This window comes from Mirounga leonina, unplaced genomic scaffold, assembly GCF_011800145.1.
Source record: "Mirounga leonina isolate KUSES-001 unplaced genomic scaffold, KU_Mleo_1.0 Mir_173, whole genome shotgun sequence".
In the NCBI taxonomy this organism is placed as follows: Eukaryota; Metazoa; Chordata; class Mammalia; order Carnivora; family Phocidae; genus Mirounga; species Mirounga leonina.
Window position 1 is genome coordinate 29,919,327 of NW_023270447.1, and position 12,761 is coordinate 29,932,087.

Here is a 12,761-nt window from a genome sequence, read left to right on the forward strand (position 1 = left end):
TATCTCCATTAAATTAATAAATTAAGGCCTTAAGCATCAACAGCTACTAACATCAAAGAAATCAAAACTTGGTGAAAATCAAGTTGATGAAATTGGGACACACCTCCCAGTGAAAGAAATCAGCAGAACAAACAATCCAATTTAAAAATGGGCAGGAGATCTGAATAGACACTTCTCCAAAAAACACATACAGATGGCCAGCAGGTACATGAAAGATACTCAACATCACTGATGATCAGAGAAATGCAAATCAAACCCATGATGTTATATCACCTCACATTTGTCAGAAGTGGCTATTATTGAAAAAGACAAGAAATAAGTGTTGGCAAGGATGTGGACAAAAAGGGAACCCTCAAGCATTATCAGTAGAAATGTAAATTGGTACAGCCACTATAGAAAACAGTATGGAGATTCTAGTTAAGTAGGCTAAGCAGCTGCCTTCAGCTCAGGTCATGATCCCAGAGTCCTGGGATTGAGTCCCGCATCAAGCTCCTTGCTGAACAGGGAGCCTGCTTCACCCTCTCCCTCTGCTTGCTGCTCCCCCTGCTTGTGCTCTCTCTCTCTTTCTGACAAAAAAATAAATAAAATCTTTAAAAAAAAAGAAAACAGTATGGAGGTTCTCAAAACAATTAAAAATAGAATCACCATATGATCCAGCAATTCCACTGCTCATTATTTATCCAAAGGGGAAAAAAAAAAAACACTAACTTAAAAAGATAACTACACCCGCAAGTTTACTGCAGCATTATTTGCAATAGCCAAGATATGGAAACCTAAGTGTCTATCAATGGATGGATGGATAAAGAAATTATGGTATATATGTAAAATGAAATGTTATTCAGCCATTAAAAAAGAATGAAGTCTTGCCATTTGTGACAACATGGATGGACTTCAAGGGCATTATGCTATGTGTAAGAAGTCAGACTGAGAAAGACAAACACCATAAGATCTCACTTATATGTGGAATCTAAAAAAAATAAAATAAAAAAATAAAAAAATAAAAACAAAACAAAAAACCCCGCTCATAGATACAGAGAATGGATTGGTGGTTGCCCAAGGCAAAGGCTGTGGATGAGAGAAGTGGGAGAAGGAAGTCAAAGGTATGAACTTCCAGTTATAAAATAACAAAGCCATGGGAATGTAAATGGATAGCATGGCAACTATAGTTAATAATACTGTATTGCATATATGAAAGTTACTAAGAGAGGAGATCTTAAAAGTTCTCATAACAAAAAAATTCTGTAATTATGTATGGTGACAGATGTTAACTAGACTTATTGCGGTGAGCATTTGGCAGAATTTGCAAATATTGAATCATGCTGTGCATCTGAAACTAATATAATGTGGTATGTCAATTATACTTCAAGAAAAAGAGAGAAAAGAAAAAGAAAGAAAACATCAGCATCTATAGTCTTGTCAAAGGGTTAGAACTTCAGCCTGATAATTTCTCTGGATCCAGCTGCCAATTTGCTGGAAATACAGGACACAAAAGAACTAGTTGAACTTTACCATGAGTATTCAATAAGTAAATTCCAGATGCTGGGAAATTCTAGAGGTCAAACAAAACAGACCAAGTTCTTCAAAAGAAAACTTATAAGGGAAAAATAGGGATAAAAGTAGAATTTGTAGGTTAAAGGAGACTCAAAAAAAAACACATCAATTTTTCTTTTATTTGACAATAAAAGAGCACAAGTACCATAGTATGTGATACAGGATTCGTCTTGGATTTACACAGCCCATGTTCTATTTAGTCCTCATTTTCTGAGGACAAGCACCAAGTGAAGTAATTCAACAAATCAGGCAATTAGGAAGTATTTATTGAGACCTAGTACATTCCAGGCACTGTTCTAAACTTCTAAGTTGACATTAAAATGAGTAGTCTTGACATTACTAAATAATGAATGCTTACCTTATCAATCTAGTAACTTTTTACTGTCTATCTCCTAGGTGCCAGGCATTGTGCTGAGCATACAAAGGAGGAAAAAGACAGACGTGTTCCCCAACTTCAAGCAGTCCATATAATCTCCATTCATGAACCAAGTGATATATTGTAACAGGTTCTCTATATACATGCTTTCATTTCCATCTCCTAGAATCCCCATTTTATAATTGAAGAAATTAATTTAAAGCTTAAGACAGATTAAGTAATATGTCCATTTAGGAAGAGATGGAGTCAGAATTCAAACTAGGTCAGTCTAAATCTATAATCAACATTCTTAAGTGTTTGCCAAAGCTTCTTAAACTGAGATTCTAATTTTTACAAGAGTAACTGATGGGATTTGCCAGAGGTATAAAAAAATCACAGGATAAATATGGAGGATTTTCCTGGAATGATGATTATACTAAAATTATAAAGAATTTAAAATATGCATGGACATACTATAGCATGTTACACAAAATCCAAATACATTTTAAGGTATAACATAAGATTAAAACAAAATCATTTCATTCTAGAAGGTAAGGGATCAAGTCTTTCTTACTCAGAGCAAGTCATTTGTGCCTCTTCCTATAATTCCCTGCCCTAGCTTCTTTACCTGGATAACTCTACTCCTCTTCAGGACTCAGTCCAATCATCGCTTCTTCTAAGAATCTTTCTTCCTCACCTGTCCCAACTGCTCCAACTCCAGACTGGACTGGATGCCCCTCCTGCCCTTTCCAATAGTGTACTGGGCATAGGTAGTACTGTGCACTTTCTACATCTCCTTGACATTGTCTGTTGAGGGTCTATCTACCCATCTTGACTATGAGCTCCAAAAGGGCAAAGTCCATGTCTTACTCAGGGACTTAACAGTGCTGGTCATAGAGTGGGTTTTCAATATATGTACTCTGACTTATTTTACTCAACTTAACTATCAATAATTTCTAGTCATTGCTAAGGTATTCTAATAAGGTTTTTGATGATTCAATCAACCAGATTTTTTTTAAGATTTTATTTATTTATTTGAGAGAGAGAGAATGAGAGAGAGCTAGTACATGAGAGGGGGGAGGGTCAGAGGGAGAAGCAGACTCCCTGCCGAGCAGGGAGCCCGATGCGGGACTCGATCCAGGGACTCCAGGATCATGACCTGAGCCGAAGGCAGTCGCCCAACCAACTGAGCCACCCAGGCGCCCGCATCCAGATTTATTTTATTTGTTAGGGTTCTAAGAAAATGAATAAGATATCTAAACTAGCAAATTTTTTCACTGTTCTAATTAATCAAATACCTAAATAGATGTGACATTAAAAGAATGTACTCCAAGTAAGGCAGATCTTTAAATGGGATCTGGTGGCTTCAAAGTGGTGGAACCACACTGACCAAAATAAACTATGAGTTTGTTGATAGTGAGTTGAGATTCCATTCTTCACTTTTCAGAACCAAGTTGTGAGATCCTGGATAAATCCAATGTATATGGGGCCCAAAGGGTTTCAGAAGTAGTAATAGAAAATGAAAGCGTGAACAATACAAAAGCATTGTAAGTAGCAAACTCCTCTTGGAAGAAAGTAGCTAAAGGCATTTACCTGGTCCTGGCTATGGACTCCTCCAGGTACACAGCCACATTTTTTAGGCTTGTGCCAAAGAGCAGTGATGGGTGGAACAGCAGAATGATTCACCACTACCAGGACAGCCAACCAAAGAAAATTCTGTGCCAGGAGTGAACAAATCATCTACTGGGAAGTGATGCAGAGATTCAAGAGCCAGAAGAGTTTAATTGAGCTAGGACTCAAACTGGAACAATCAAGCAGACAGAAAGCCAGAGAAAAAGAGTGGGCAGTCAGAGATGAGATCAAGATACATAAGAAGTTAAGGCCAGTATGGAAACTGAACTTAACAAAGCCCAGCAGAACCATGCCAAATAACAGGCAAGGATGCCTAGAACCTTTAAAATCTGAAACGTATTATTACATAATGCAGCTTTTACTTCAACTCTAAAAGTAGCCCTAAATTTTTAACAAGTATGGCTAATGGAAAAGAATCCTTCTTTTTTTCTTTTTTGAGAGGCCAAAAAAAAAAAAAAAAGCCAAAACTAATGTAATGATAGATGAAAACAAAACCTTGAAGATCAAATTATGTCATATAATGAAGAATTACCATCTGTCCAACATTTTCTATGAATCAAGGGAAGAAAAAATCCACTGTTTAGTATTAAATAAGCAATTCAAAAGGCAATAAAACTCAAAGAAGTCACTTCTCTTTGAGAAAATAAGGTTTGCAGGTTGGTTGGTTGGTTTTAATTCCCCAGCACTGTGTCTCCCCAGCACTGTCCCTCAATACACATTTGACAAATAAAGGAAGAATGATTTTCTGTATCTGGCCAATATAGCATTCCTTTGTCCTAATTCCTCAGTGAAATAATCCCTTTCTAGCCTGAAATTTATTCAAAACTATGAAGTGACTTTTTCACTCTGTAATTTCCATATAAAAATAACCAGGGCAGAAAGACTGGATTCCATGAAATTTGTTTCTAAAATAACTCAATAGAAAAAGAAATGTTTCATAGAGATATTCTGTAGGCTTCAATCTTCAGTGATGTTTCATTCAGTTTCAGAACATACATCTGCAATGTTTGTACCTTGGACAGAGTGCTGCTTCAGAACCTCTCACTATATCACTTCTTACTCCAAAGTCAACAAGAGCTGGAATTACTTGTACAAATAACAGTTAAAATGGGACTACAGTAATTAGAAAACTGCTGGTTTGTAATTTACGGTTCATTTCAGTTCTTTTGTAGTCAGTGAACACATAAAATGAAAATGATTTCACATTTGATTGGTTGGTTGGTTGGTTGGGTGGTTGGTTGGTTGGGTGGTTGGTTGGTTGGTTGGCTGGTTGGTTTTTAATAGATTATAATAACACAGGAGAGTAATATATGGATAAACTAATAGGTATATAGGTAGTCTGCATTTGTTCATCAACACATTTTACAATCAATAGAGCTCTTGCAGGAAAACCATTCTACAGTGAAAACTAATTATTGTTTAGAATATTTCTTTCAAAAAGCAAAGGACTATCAGAACTTACTCTTTCAATCAGCTTTTCTGCAGATCTTCCTGACAATTTATCCTTTAAAAAACAAAACAAAACAAATTCACTCAACATAATGAGAAGAAAAAAATATTCCATTGTGGGAGATTGAGACCTGGGAAGAGGTAGAAAACAAGTTCTTTTCATGGCAAGCCTTTGTTTATGTGTTTAAGAAACAACAAATTCTAAGAATATTTGTGGAGAAACCATTACTCTTAGCCATCAATCAGAAATTAGCATGCTGGGAAATTTCACTTCCAGCCAAGATGGAGTAACAGGGACTGCTTTACCCTTCTACCTTAAACAATTAGAAGACCAAACAAAATATATGGAAAAAAAGAGTTCTCAGACATTGGACAAGAGGCAACATGAAATTTGAAAATAGAAACAGTTGAAATGACTCCTGCTTATTGCCTAGAAGAATTTCCAAGCTGCAGCACAGAGCATGGGTGACCCAAACAGAGATCAGTGGTATCACTCAGTTGATAACACGGAGATCAGAGCACAGGGAGGCCAAGAAAGCTAGAAGGCATAGAAAAGAATACCAAAGAATAGAGAGCTGCACAGAGTGGAGAGGGGTCCCCCCACTCCAATCTTGACAGCTATAATATGACTATGAGAGCATTCACGAGAAGAAACTGCCAAGGCCAGGCAAAGAACCAATTAAAAAAAAAAAATTCCTGAACTTACACAAGGCTGGGAATATGTTATGTTCCCTCTATTCTCGTTGGAGGCTGTCCAATCCAATTTGGAGATTGAAAGATGTCCTAATATTCAAGATACTGGGTGGTCCTCAAAAAGGTTATCACCCTAGCAGTGAGCCTAAATTAGCCCTAGACTAAATATTACTCTGGATCTGCCCTAACAAAGCTTAAAAGCAAGTCTCAAAAGGTCAAACTGATTAAACTAACTTAACTACATACAAGAACAGTCTGAAACACCACTGAGAGGAATATGACCAAATCTACTAATACCTGATAATATAAAACTCCAGAAGTCTGGTACCCAATCAAAAAATACCAGTCACATGTGACCCATAATCAGAAGAAAAATCAAACAGAAACAGATCCAGACATTATAGAGATGTTGGAATTAGCAGAAAAGGACATTAATATAATTATAACTATGATGCTTATGTTAAAAAGGGAGAGGAAAATGCAAACTTGAGGAGGAAAAAGATGGGAGATTTTTTTTAAAACCCAATAAGACTTCCAGAGATGAAAAATACATCAAAGGAAAAATATATCAACATGTTCAAGGAAATTCATCATGGGGCAAAATCTACAAAAATGTGATCACTGCACATTAGCCAGTTATGTAGGCTGCTATGTAGGTAGCTGCTATCAAGCCTCTCTAATCAAACAGCATATGGTCTTCTATGTAATAGGATAGTTTCCCAAACTTTCTTCATATTCATATTTCTCTCATATTCTCAGAATTCAGGAAGCTTCTTTCACCTTAAGACACATAATGATGTTTGCCAACTGATAGCCTCACCTTCCATACTCCTGTAGGGTTTAGGAGCTTTTCTAGAGGAGTGGGAGAAGAGATATAAAATATTTGCCCATGTACAATGAGGTCAGAAATGACCTTGTATCTACCAGGATTCTTTCCAGTCTTTATGTCACTTAAGTTTTCTGTGGAATATGCTACTGATGGCTATTTGTTCCTTGAAACTCTCCATCCAGGGTTTTTCACCCCCATTTTTCCTGCCATGTCCTCCTTTTTTCTAACCTCTCCTTTTCAGTCTCCCTTATTGATGCCCATGGTAATGATTTAAAGTAAGAAAGCTTAAACTTCAAGGCCCCTAGCAATGTGTTCCCAGAGTCAGACATTTTTATAAAATGTATAAAAATTTATGAAAGTAAGATATATACTTCTAATCATCAGTTGAGCAAAATTATAAATGGATGATTCATTTCTCAGCAACACCTAATCTAGAGGGAAGTTCTCCCCATCAAAACTCTATTTAATGGATAAAGAAGATGTGATAGGGCGCCTGGGTGGCTCAGTTGGTTAGGCGACTGCCTTCGGCTCAGGTCATGATCCTGGAGTCCCTGGATCGAGTCCTGCATCGGGCTCCCTGCTTGGCAGGGAGTCTGCTTCTCCCTCTCCCACTCCCCATTTGTGTTCCCTCTCTCGCTGTGTCTTTCTCTGTCAAATAAATAAATAAAATCTTTAAAAAAAAAAAAAAAGAAGATGTGATAGATAATAGATAGATAGATAAATAGATAGATAGATGATAGATAGATGATGATACATAGATGATAGATAGATGGAGGTAGAGGTATATAGATATACATCTATATAGATATAGATATATGTATGTGTATATATCTACATACATATGTGTAGATGTATATAATGGAATATTACTCAGCCATAAAAAAGAATGAATGGACACAGAGCCAAATATATATATAGTCACTACCAGCATGGCATAGGGATTATGATCTGGTTTGTTGCCTCTCCTCTGAAAGGCATCAGACCCCTGGAAAGGTAATTTGTTTCTAGAGCACTCTGCATATTATAAGAAAAGTTATAAAACATTCACCATAACTTTTAATAGTTAAATATATATGTATATATATGTATAAACATATTTTATATAGAATATAAATATATATATAAATATATATAGCCAATAAGCTTTGAATTGGTTCACTGACATATACACTTATCTTAGAGATGTTGTTGGTAATTAATGGTAGAATTTGATTGATAGGTTGGCTAGATATTTTTTGAATTCTCAAAAAGCAAACTAACTGGCTTGACCTCACTGAAAAAGTAATTTAAAAGAGATTTTGAACAATTTGTCCTTAATAATTCCAGACTCTACAAATTATCCAATAACTCTATGATATAGTTATGTAGTACTCAAAAATATTGATTTTGGGGGTGCTGTGGGAGAAAAATAGCATGTTTGAAAGGGGTGATAGCATGCCATGGCCCAGTGGGAACCTTTGGGGAATTAAAAGAGCTGTATTAGCTCAGTTTCATTTTTAATTGATCAGGTTGCTGCAGTAACCAAAATTTCAGTGACTTAACAACAAACGTTTATTTCTTGTTCAGAGTTTATCACCAGTCCAGGATGCTCTCCAGGGCAGCTGTCCTCCACATGTTGGCTGGGCATTCCTGACTGCTTCAGTGTAATGGCATCTCCACGTCAACATGTGCCTTGGTGACTGCCAAGGCAAGGGAAAGAGAGCACAGAGAAGCACACCCGGCTCTTGAGTGCTTCCCCCCAGACCTTCCCTCTTTTCATGTTTCATTGGCCACAGCAGGTCACAAACCATACCTGGCTTCACAGGAACAGAGAGCCGTGCCTCCCACATGGCTAGAGGGAAAGGTAAGAATCAGATGCCAGTGCATGGTGTCTACATGCAGAGCTGCAAACTTAACATCGACGCCATGATTCCACAAATAGTCTTCAATGTAGGAAGTATAACTGAAACTAATTTTGTTTTGTTAAAGCAAGGAAGATGATATATCAGCTGTTTTTCATTGTAACTCTCAGTAGTATGTTGTGTTAGGTGACTGTCCATAAGAGGAAGGTAGTATTTTAGCCATTTTTAACGTTTTCATTAGATTAGCTCTAGATTACAGAAGCCACCACCTCTACTCGTTCTGAAATACAACACACAAATTCACGCCGAATGTCACAACCTAGTAGTTACACCTGAGTGTCAATTCTCCCTCTGCTTTTCAGGTCTAATCTCACCACCATGAGCCAGAGATTGGATTAACTTTGGAGGGCTGTTTATTCCAATAAACGAGGGACAACTTGCCCACCTCACAAGGTTGACATGATAAGCAAATTAAATAATAAAGATTAAAATGTTGTTAAATCTCTAAATCAAAATGAAAAGTAATATATTACTTAAAATATGCATAATTTGGAATGCCTGGGTGGCTCAGTCAGTTAAACATCTGCCTTCAGCTCAGGTCATGATCCCAGGGTCCTGGGACTGAGTCCCACAAGAAGCCGACTTCTCCCTCTGCCTGTGCTCCCCCTGACGGTGCTTGCCCTCTCTCTTTCTCTGACAAATAAATAAACAAAATCTTTAAAAAAAAATAAATTAATTAAATTAAATATACATAATTTGAGGGGTGCTTGGGTGGCTCAGTTGGCGTCTAACTCTTGATTTTGGTTCAGGTCATAATCTCAGGAACGTGAGATCGAGCCCCACATTACGCTCTGCACTCAGCGTGGAGTCTCCTTGAGAATTCTCTCCCTCCCTCTCCTGCCCCTCCCTCGTGCACATGTGCTCTCTCGCTCTCTCTCTTTCTAAAATAAATAAATAAACAAAATCTTTATTTAAAAAATATGCATGATTTGAAAGGTTAGACTTGCTAACAACAACAACAACAAATCCCTAAATTTAAATTCCAAGTAACATATTAGTCACAATATCTGATTTAGCTCTTATCATAATATCCAGAGATCTGAAAAAGAGTTTGGATAGGGTTTTTGATAATGCTTAATTACTGTTTATTTTCTAATTTTATTATCAACTGGGCATATCCACCCAAGTTCTTAAACAAGCCTAATGAGTATCATTTATGCAATCCCTTCTATGAGATCACTCTCAGTTATGGCTCCTGGGAAAAAGCATGAGGTGGTCCAAAGTGAAAAATTACTCAAATTAAACCCATCTGCTGATACTAACATAATAGAGCTAACTTGGATATAAAAGGGAAAAAACAATCAGGGTTTTACGTAATACATCTCGTTCTAGAAATAGGAAGGACATGTGTTCATGTTAACTGAACTATCTAGCTTTGCATCTAACATCCAACACTATGTGAATTGTCTAGTTATATAAAATCTTATTTTAAAACTAAATATCGGTCAGGGGCACCTGGGTGGCTCAGTTGGTTAAGCAGCTGCCTTCGGCTCAGGTCATGATCCCAGGGTCCTGGGATCAAGCCCCGCATCAGGCTCCCTGCTCGGTGGGGAGCCTGCTTCTCCCTCTCCCTCTGCCTGCCTCTCTGCCTACTTGTTCTCTCTCTCTATCTCTCTGTCAAATAAATAAATAAATCTTAAAAAAAAAACTAAATATCAGTCAAATGTTACTATTTTTATTAATAGATTCAAACAAAAAAGGAGGAGGAGATGGAGGAGAGAGGAGATGGAGAAGGTGAAGAAGGAAAAAGGGAGGCAGAGGAAGAAGTAAAGCAATTTGAGATGTGGGGAGTGATGGCTCTGATAAACTCCGCTCTGAAGTGTACATAGTTGTAATCTTATCATTAGGTAGACATAGAAATTTATTTTCCAGGTAATATATTTATTCAAAATGTTTCTTTTTTCCTGGTAAGAAGCTAATGCAACAGGCCAAAGGAAAAACCCAGACCAAAAGATAACCTTATAATTCTTTGGAATAACTGGTTACTAATAATATCTAAGCAAAAAATACTCACTCTCCCTTCCCCCATTTTCCAGTGTTCCAAAACAAATTCTCCTTTCTGGCACAGCCTTTCTAGTCCCTCCACTTCTTACCAAATATGTGTTTCTGATGTGTTTTCATTCAACCTTGTGATAAGAAAACCCATGCTGTACGAAACCAAAGAAACCATATCTCTACAGTGGCATTACATAACTGTCCAAAGTTTCATCAGGAAACATCCTCTTCAAAGCTGATTATCACTCAAGAAGAATAAACACTAAAAACTTTTTTTTAAAAATAGTTAACATGTAGCCCATACTGAATTTATAATCCTGAAAAAGCAATGGAACATTTCCTAAATATGTTTTTAATTTTGGTTACCAGAATACAATAGCCTCTTACTCATGAAGCACATTTTCTCTGTAATCTATACGTGGAAATTCAGTTTTGTGAAATACTTGGACTCATCAGCTCTTTCTCCCCGTAGTTGTTTTTTTGTTTTGTTTTTTTAACCAAAAAAAACACTACACATACACATACCTATTGAGTAGCCAAAAATTTGTTCTGGCCCTGCCACACAGCAGTATGTTTCAAATTAACAGAGTTGGCACAAGACAGGGAACATATGGGACACACTGATTTGCCTGTAACCTAACATTTAAATTAATACAATCTCTCTTATGGCTACAAAGGTTGGAGCCAGGCTGCAGATGCAGAAATTCAGCAGTATTGTCAAGCATGCTCACCGAAGACAGCTTTTGCTGGCAAATAAAGCCATGAAAAATAAACCATAAAACAGACAATTTGGAACTTGAGCCTGAGAGAGAGCTGCCCAACACCAGGGTGGTAATCCAGCCTGATATTTAGAGATACACTTCCTACAAAATGTACAATAATCCTGGCAGAGGAAGTCCTTAAACTGTCCAATGGCACAGATCATCCCTAGTGAATATGTTAAAATCTAATCATGAAAGAATGCTTGTTTTTCACATCACTTTGAATTTAGTCAAAGTTAAAATGATTTGGTTCCTGCCCCCATTTGTTTTCTGCTTTCAGTCTCCTGAGACTACTATGAGGAACAGGGTAGGCCTGTCTCAAGCATAAGAAGTATAGTTCGAGGTTGACTGGGAAAGTTCCCTTTCCCCAGTGTGATCTTCCCTCTGAGATTTTGCTGATTCCTTAAATTCCACTATTAGCCAATGGTCCCTGTTCAATGAAGGCTTCTCCCTCAGGATCCCCTAAAATATCACTTACTGTAGGAAAGGTACCAGACAGTGCACTAACGAATTTGGGGTTGATTGTGAAAGAAATTTGTGAAATTTCTAGCAGCGGTTAGCAAACTCCAGGCCGAAGTTTTGTTGGAACACAGTCACATTCATTCTTTACCCACTGCTTATGGCTGCTTTCCTGATGCAACAGCCAAGCTGAGTGGTGGAGACAGAAACGGTATGGCTCACAAAACCTACAATATTTACCATCTGACCCTTTAAAGCAAAAGTCTACCAATTTCTGCTATAGAACAATGGGCCTCCTGGTTACCTAGAAGTGAGGGGGAAAATGAAAGAGGAGATAGAGAACATAAGTAACAATGTTTTTACACTTGGGGAATGCTGCATTTAAGGAAGGACTTTGCATAACTAATTCTCACAATATAATCTGCTGAGATAGATATCACAGGCTCTGACACATGTAGGTGCTCAAGAAATATCTGTTGGCTAAACACATTCATTCATTCATTCATTCATTCATTAAATATGTATCAGAGACTACTATGCAAGGCACTGTAATAGGAGATGTGGAAAGAACACTAAGCCAGAAAAAAACATAAAAAAACTCTACTCTTAGAGCTTTCATTTGAGTGCAGGAAACAAAAAACAAACATATACAAATGATTAAATAATAATATTTTGGGGTAGAGGAACAGTGGAGGGTGTAATTTCACCAAGTAGTCACAGAAGGCCTCCCTAATCCTAAGACCTTCAATCAGAGTCCTGAAAGAAGTGAGGGGAGGCTGTGGGACCTGGGGTGCCAGGAAGTTTGCCTGGAGCCAGGAAGCCACCCTGGCTGGAGCCCAGTGAGGGAAGGGTCACGGCTGGTCAGAGAGGAAACCTGGAACAACAGCACTTTGGGGCCCAAAGGCTGCCATAGGAGCTTTGAATCTGACTCTGAACTGTGAAAAGTTTTAAGGAAAGGAGACACAAATCTAATTTCTGATCAAAATAATCACTCTGCCTGCTGCGTTAGCAAGACCAAGGTGGATATATTCATAGAGTAAACCAATTGCTATGAAAAACCAACAGCAATCAAAGAAAGAAAAGAAAAGAAAAGAAAAGAAAAAGAAAGAAAGAAAGAAAGAAAGAAAGAAAGAAAG